Here is a 7,753-nt window from a genome sequence, read left to right on the forward strand (position 1 = left end):
ACCCGGCCAAGTGTGTTTTTGGAGTCCCAGCAGGCAAAATCTTGGGTTTTTTGGTGTCCAACCGAGGTATTGAAGCTAACCCGGAGAAAATTAAGGCAATCACATCCCTGGCCAAACCAACATGCATCAATGACGTTCAACGGCTGGCGGGTTGTGTTGCTGCTCTGAGCCGGTTCATAAGCCGGTTAGGGGAGAAGGCGATGCCTTTGTATCAGATGATGAAAAAGACAGATGACTTTGTTTGGTGTGAAGCAGCAAATTCTGCCTTTGAGGATCTGAGGAAACAGCTTGCTGAGCCGCCGGTTCTCGCTGCTCCGGTTGAGAAGGAGCCGCTATTGTTATATGTAGCCACTAACTCATGAGCTGTTAGTGTGGCAATTGTGGTGGAACGTAAGGAGGCTAGCAAGGAACATCCGGTCCAACGGCCGGTTTACTACGTCAGTGAGGTGTTGATTGAATCTAAACAAAGATATCCACATTGGCAGAAGCTTGTGTATGGGGTGTTCATGGCAAGCCGGAAGCTCAAACATTACTTTCAGGGTCACCCAATCACTGTGGTTAGCTCTGTTCCTTTGGGAGACATCATTAAATATAGAGAAGCTACTGGACGAGTCGCCAAGTGGGCCATTGAACTTGGGTCTCATGGGTTGAAGTATGTACCACGTACTACGATCAAATCTCAAGCGCTGGTTGACTTTATTAATGACTGGACAGAGATGCAGATGCCCGAGGAGAAACCAGACAACACATATTGGACGATTCACTTTGATGGGTCCAGACAGTTGGAGGGCTCTGGGGCTGGAGTTGTGTTAACTTCCCCTTGAGATGACAAATTTTGTTATGTGTTGCGATTGATGTTTCCTTGTACTAAAAACGTAGCAGAATATGAAGCCTTGCTCCATGGTCTTCGAATAGCGAAATAAATGAGTCTAAGCCGGGTCCGGTGCCTTGGCGATTCAGATTTGGTGGCTCAACAGGTGTCGGGCAAGTGGGATTCCAAGGACCCTCTCATGGCGGCTTATCGCCGAGAAGTCGATACTGTTGCAGGGCATTTTAAAGGTTATCAGGTGGAACACATTGACCATAGGAAGAACGAAGCGGCTGATGCTTTAAGCCGGTTGGGATCTCAGCATAAGCCGGTGCCACCTAACACCTTTTTGGATGTTTTGCATAACCCGTCTGTTAAGTTACCTACATAGGAAGATTTAGCCGTTCCTGACCCGGAGGCATAGTTGGTGGCAGCTCTTCACGTCATCCCAGATTGGATAGTACCGTTCTTGGCTTACATGGCCCGAGGCGAGTTGCCAAAGGATGAGACCCTGGCCCGACAGATAACCCGACAGTCCAAATCAATGACGATTTCTGACGGAGAGTTATACCATCACAGTGTCACTTGAGCATTTCAGCGGTGTGTTTCTCTTGAAGAAGGCCAAGAAATACTTCGTGAGATCCATGAAGGGGATTGTGGTCATCATGCCGGATCAAAGTCTCTTGTAGCCAAAGCCTTTCGTCATGGTTTTTACTGGTTGACGGCTCACGCTGATGCAGAGGATCTGGTCAGTAGGTGTGATGGATGTCAAAAATTTGCACGACGAGCGCATGTGCCGGCTCAAGAGTTGCGGATGATTCCAATCACTTGGCCGTTTGCAGTCTGGGGGCTTGACATGGTTGGACCTTTCAAAAGGTCTAAGGATAAAAAGACACATCTTTTAGTGGCAGTTGACAAATTCACAAAGTGGGTTGAGGCAGAGCCAGTGAGTAAGTGTGATGCAGCCACAGCGGTTCAGTTCATGAAAAAGGTGATCTTTCGCTTTGGCTTTCCACACAGCATTATCACTGACAATGGCACTAATTTATCCCAAGGGGCTATGGAGGAGTTTTGTCAACGTGAGCATATCCGACTTGATGTTTCTTCTGTAGCTCACCCTCAGTCTAATGGGCAAGCTGAGAGAGCAAATCAGGAAATCTTAAAAGGTCTCAAACCCTGGCTCATGGTTCCCTTACAACGGGCGCTGGGTTGTTGGGTAGAGGAGTTACCCTCGATACTGTGGAGTATCAACACCACTCCTAACAGGTCCACGGGTTATACACCCTTCTTCATGGTTTATGGAGCAGAAGCGGTGTTCCCTAGTGACGTCCGTCATGACTCGCCTCGTGTGGTAGCTTATCTTGAAGCTAATAACGAACAAGCTAGACAGGATGCACTTGACTTGTTAGATGAGGAGAGAGACTTGGCAGCGGCTCGATCAGCAATTTATCAACATGACCTGTGCCGTTATCACAGCCGTCGGGTTAAGTCCAGGACTTTTCAAGAAGGTGACCTGGTGCTCTGGCTCATCTAGGATCTGTCAGATGCACACAAGCTATCCCCATGTTGGGAAGGACCCTTTGTGGTCAACGAGAACTTAAACAACGGGTCATATTACCTCATTGACGTTCGAGAGCACAAAGACTCACGTAAGTCGGAGGAAGAGACCCGCCGGCCGTGGAACATTGCTCAACTTCGACCATACTACACCTGAGCCACTGGCTCTTGCCATGTACATACTTTGATGTTGTATATACTATGATAAGTAATAAAGCAGGACCTCTATCCTTTTCCCTTTCAAAGATTATATATCTTTACTCTTTTTTACTATTAAAATGATTATTAAGGAACTGAGCATATCTGAATCAAGTCTAACCTTTTTGGTCTGACTTATGATCGTATTCGAATCTAGCTATAATTCTCATGATCACTTGGGGGCTTCCTGTTCAAACATAGGTCGTATTCGAACCAAAGAGAACATAGCTATCATAACCCTCTTGATTGGCTCAAAGCCAAAATCATTAGGGGGCTTCTTGATCGTATCCGAATCATAGCTTAACCCCTTTTGGGTCCGACTTGGATCGTATTCGAATCAGGGTCGTTAAAAACCTCTCAAGGTCATTTGGGGGCTTCCTATTCAAACATAGGTCGTATTCAAACCAAAGAGAACATAGCTGTCGGTACCCTGTTGATCGGCGCAACGCCAAAGCCACTGGGGGCTATATGATCGTATTCGAATCTTAGCTTAACCCCTTTGGTCCGGTTTACTGATCGTATTCGAATCAGAAACCCCCAACTTTCAGTTACAAAGTTAATGTATATTGCAAACTGCTATTTTGGCTTCTTGGTCTTTTATTGTCTCAATTTTAAATGATCAGCACGGTCTTTTCACCGGCTTGACTATTTGACAATAAGCCGCCCAGGCATGATGATCATCTGGCATGAAGAAGCATTGACTTCTCAAAAATGGATTGGATTATCAATCTCATCACCCGGGTCATATAAACCGGTGGTCCAGAGGTAAAAAATACAGGTATGACTGTTATTTATGAACAGTTGTTTCTGTGTTAATCAAAGGTTTGTTTCAACCTTGTTTATTTTTGCATCTGTTTCTGTTTCTTCTACTATGATAAACCATTGGTTATATACTGGATGTTCTGACCCATTCGATGCTAAACCGCCAAGCCAGTTTTTTCCTTTTCTGCAGGAACAGAGCCGAAATATTACAGAGATAACCATAAATGTGACACATATATTGACATCAAGAAGCAAAGAGTCACACACGACATCTTATGCACGATGGCATAGGCAAAGTATGCGGTTGTTTCAAGCTAAATCTATTACAAGTCTCTAAAGAGCCCATGAAGATGGTTCTCACTCTTCCCTCACCGGTTCACCTCCTTCTGCTGATTGGAAGCTGGGTTTTGACCAGTCAAAACCATTCATGGCAATGAATTCTGCTTCTTCATCAATCAGGCTAGCCGGATCAACTTCCGGAGCAAATGTATGTTGACGAACCGACGGGATTAGATCTCTCACCTTGTACGAGGGAGTTGCCATCTTCCTATTCTCCAAATCAAAACCCGGTTGATATTTGTCAATATTGGTTTCGTCTCCAAGAATGGTAGCCTGATGTCAAACTCCTCTCACACAAGCAACGAAGTCATCCTGCTCAAATGGAGACCCGTCTTATTTCACGGTAGGGTACCCCCTGGCTACATCCGCCGGGTCTAGATCTGGCACCCAGGCTTTGGAGCGGCTCAGGGAAGTCAAGGTTCTGGCTCTGGCACAGGATCGCTTGACTTCTTGGAACCTGGCGGGTAAGATTGACAACTTTTTCAAGACATCACTGAGCCGGTTGGGTCCTTGATTGGCAGAAGAGATAGCGGCAAGTGCTCGTTGAGCGCCAATGTACAACTGCTCTACTAAGGTATAGTGCGCCTTCAGTTTAGTCATGTTATCTTGGCTCAGATTCTTGCTTCGCGGGCCTGCACATATTTTGTAAATAAGGGGTCAGCTGGCGGTTTATATTCCGGGTCAAAAGAAGGTATAAAAGATCAGTACAGACGACTTACCAAAGATGGCGGAAACCATTTGAGACACTCGGTTCTTTAAACCGGTCAGCTCCGTGGTAACCTCCTCAAGAGCTGCTTCAGCTTTTTCAGCGCGTTGTGTCAGCAGCGTCTTTTCTTCAGCCCAGGATTTCTTTTTGGCAGTCAAGCTGGTTTTCAGTTTTTCTGTCTCAGCAAGACTTAATTGAAGTTTAGAATCAGCAGACTTGATTTCTGCTTCTTGATCCGCTAGCCGGGTCTTGGCGTCAGTTAATTGAGAACCCAATTCAGATAAGGCATTCTACAAAACATACACAGGTGTATCAACGTTTAAACTAAAAATTCAAGATTCAAGATTCAAGTCTTAAGTACTTTGCACTGCAAAACCACTTGACACTTGGGGGCTAATGTATGCCAAAACAATTTCTTATGACAATGATATATTTCAAGTCCCAAGTACCTTACAAAGTAACATCACTTAGCACTTGGGGGCTAATGCATGATATTCAGAAAGTCTCTCAAGATTAAAACGGATTACAATATTTGTTGGGTTCGGTACAAGACAGTTATGAAATTAAGGCTCATTTATGATCAAGTGAATCGGCCCTTGGGGACTACAGGTGAAGTTTATACTACTTTATTGGACTTCAGAAAAATTTAAAGGTAATGCTTTAGCCTATATGATAAGTCTACAGATCATTCATGTTTTATTATAAAGACTTGGGGGCTGGCAGAATATAAGTAAGCCGAAAGAGCATATCTCATACTTCAGCTGCAATTGCTTGACCATCTCGATTTCCGAGTCACGGCTAGAGTGCACATGACTAAGATAGCCGGACAACACGTCATTGACATTGAGATGGGTGTAATGGTAGACATCAAACCGCACCTTCTGCCTCTCTAAGGCTTCTTGTTTGGCAGTGTGTCGAGCTAATACGGTGGGGTTCCCTGGCTCAACAAACCGGCTACCAGTAACCAAGACGTCAGTGTCAGAGGTTGTCGGTGGGTTAGCTGAATTGGACGGTTCAGTTATAGCCGGGTTGAGAGTGGTCTCATCAGCCGACGGTTCAGGAGGGTCCGATTAAGCCATCACAGCCGGATCTTCTGGCGCTTTAGTTTGAGGGGGAGAAGATGGCATAGCCGGTTCAGGTGCAAGAACTAACGGGTCTTCCACCGGTTTAACCACTTTTGCCTTCTTGGATTTGGCTTGACCACTAAGAAAGATTTTATAAGATAATTAGTGCAATGGTGCAATTTTTAAAGACAAAGAGGAAAGATGATTTTTTCCTTACCCAGGAGCAGTCTTGAAGGCCGGAAATTGCGTCTGAGATGAGTCGCCAGAAGAGCGAGAAACCTCCTTCAAAGGGCAAATAGCGTCAGTAACACAAGAGAATAGATTCATTAATGAAAGCCAAAGAGGAGTATAAAAGGGACCTCATTTTGGCGTTTTTGAGGAGTTTGTTGTACAATAGAAGGCGGCTCATCATTGTTCCGGGCTTGACGACGGCTCTCGTGTTGTTGCTTTTTCAAAAGAAAATGAGGGTCCAAATAAGCCAAAGGGTGCGAAAACCTTACTTTCTGGGTTACCCGTCGAAGTTTCTGTCTCGACAAATGGTCTGAGTCGGAGGAAATAATTACCTCTCCTTCTCCGGCCTGACTGGCCCCTGTGTCGTCCTGGCAATAATCAGTGTCAATAAGGTTATTAAAAAACTGGCCAAGGGAGTCAAGGGCTACCTCCAACTCAGAAGTATCATCGTCAAGCTTTAACAGGTCCTCAACGATGGTCTTGTTCTTCTTCTTAGACCTCCGGGTCGTTTTCTTGGCGGTCATGGCGGCGGGTCTAGCCTTCTTGGCGGCTTCGTGGTCATACTTGGCTTTCCAGAAATCAGATTTGGCCTGTAAACAAATAAACGAGATGAAAGGTCATGTAGGTATTTAAAACGGCTGAGAAAAATACAAAGAGAAAGAGGTCAGAGGTTCTTTACCTCTGGCGCCGGGTTAACTTTGCAGAACGGGTTTAACCCGACTTTACTGCAGTCTTCATACTTGCCATTCACCAGAAGAGTTGACATTGAAACAATATCTTCTTCAGTAAGTTGAACGGAGTTGTGACGAAGAGAGTCATTTGGGCCACCACCATATTCATACATCAATTTGGATCGGCGGATGATGACCCACAAGTATAGGGGATCTATCGTAGTCCTTTCGATAAGTAAGGGTGTCAAACCCAACGAGGAGCAGAAGGAAATGATAAGCGATTTCCAGCAAGGTATTCTCTGCAAGTACTAAAATAAGTGGTAACAGATAGTTTTGTGATAGGATAATTTGTAACGAGCAACAAGTAACAAAAGTAAATAAAGTGCAGCAAGGTGGCCCAATCCTTTTTGTAGCAAAGGACAAGCCTGGACAAACTCTTATATAGAGAAAATCGCTCCCGAGGACACATGGGAATATCATCAAGCTAGTTTTCATCACGCTCATATGATTCGCGTTTGGTACTTTGATAATTTGGTATGTGGGTGGACCGGTGCTTGGGTACTTTCCTTACTTGGACAAGCATCCCACTTATGATTAACCTCTATTGCAAGCATCCATAACTACACCAAAAGTATTAAGGTAAACCTAACCATAGCATGAAACATATGGATCCAAATCATCCCCTTATGAAGCAACGCATAAACTAGGGTTTAAGCTTCTGTCACTCTAGCAACCCATCATCTACTTATTACTTCCCAATGCCTTCCTCTAGGCCCAAATAATGGTGAAGTTTCATGTAGTCGACGTTCACATAACACCACTAGAGGAGAGACAACATACATCTCATCAAAATATCAAACGAATACCAAATTCACATGACTACTAATAGCAAGACTTCTCCCATGTCCTCAGGAACAAACGTAACTACTCACAAAGCATAAACATGTTCATAATCAGAGGGGTATTAATATGCATATAGGATCCGAACATATGATCTTCCACCAAATAAACCAACTAGCATCAACTACAAGGAGTAATTAACACTACTAGCAACCTACTAGCACCAATCCCAGACTTGGAGACAAGAATTGGATACAAGAGATGAACTAGGGTTTTGAGAGGAGATGGTGCTGATGAAGATGTTGATGGAGATTTCCCTCTCCCGATGGGAGGAGCGTTTGTGATGACGATGGCGATGATTTCCCCCTCCGGGAGGGAAGTTTCCCCGGCAGAACAGCTCCACCAGAGCCCTAGATTGGTTCCGCCAAGGTTACGCCTGGTGGCGGCGGAGTTTCGTCTGAGAAGATGACTTCTTATTTTTTTCCCATCGAATGACTTCATATAGCAGAAGATGGCCACCGGAGGGCCACCAGGGGCCCACGAGGTAGGGGGGCGCGCCCCCACCCTCGTGGGCAGG

The sequence above is a fragment of the Triticum urartu genome, chromosome 4A (genome assembly GCF_056163025.1).
Source record: "Triticum urartu cultivar PI428250 chromosome 4A, HENAU_Tu73, whole genome shotgun sequence".
Lineage (NCBI taxonomy): Eukaryota > Viridiplantae > Streptophyta > Magnoliopsida > Poales > Poaceae > Triticum > Triticum urartu.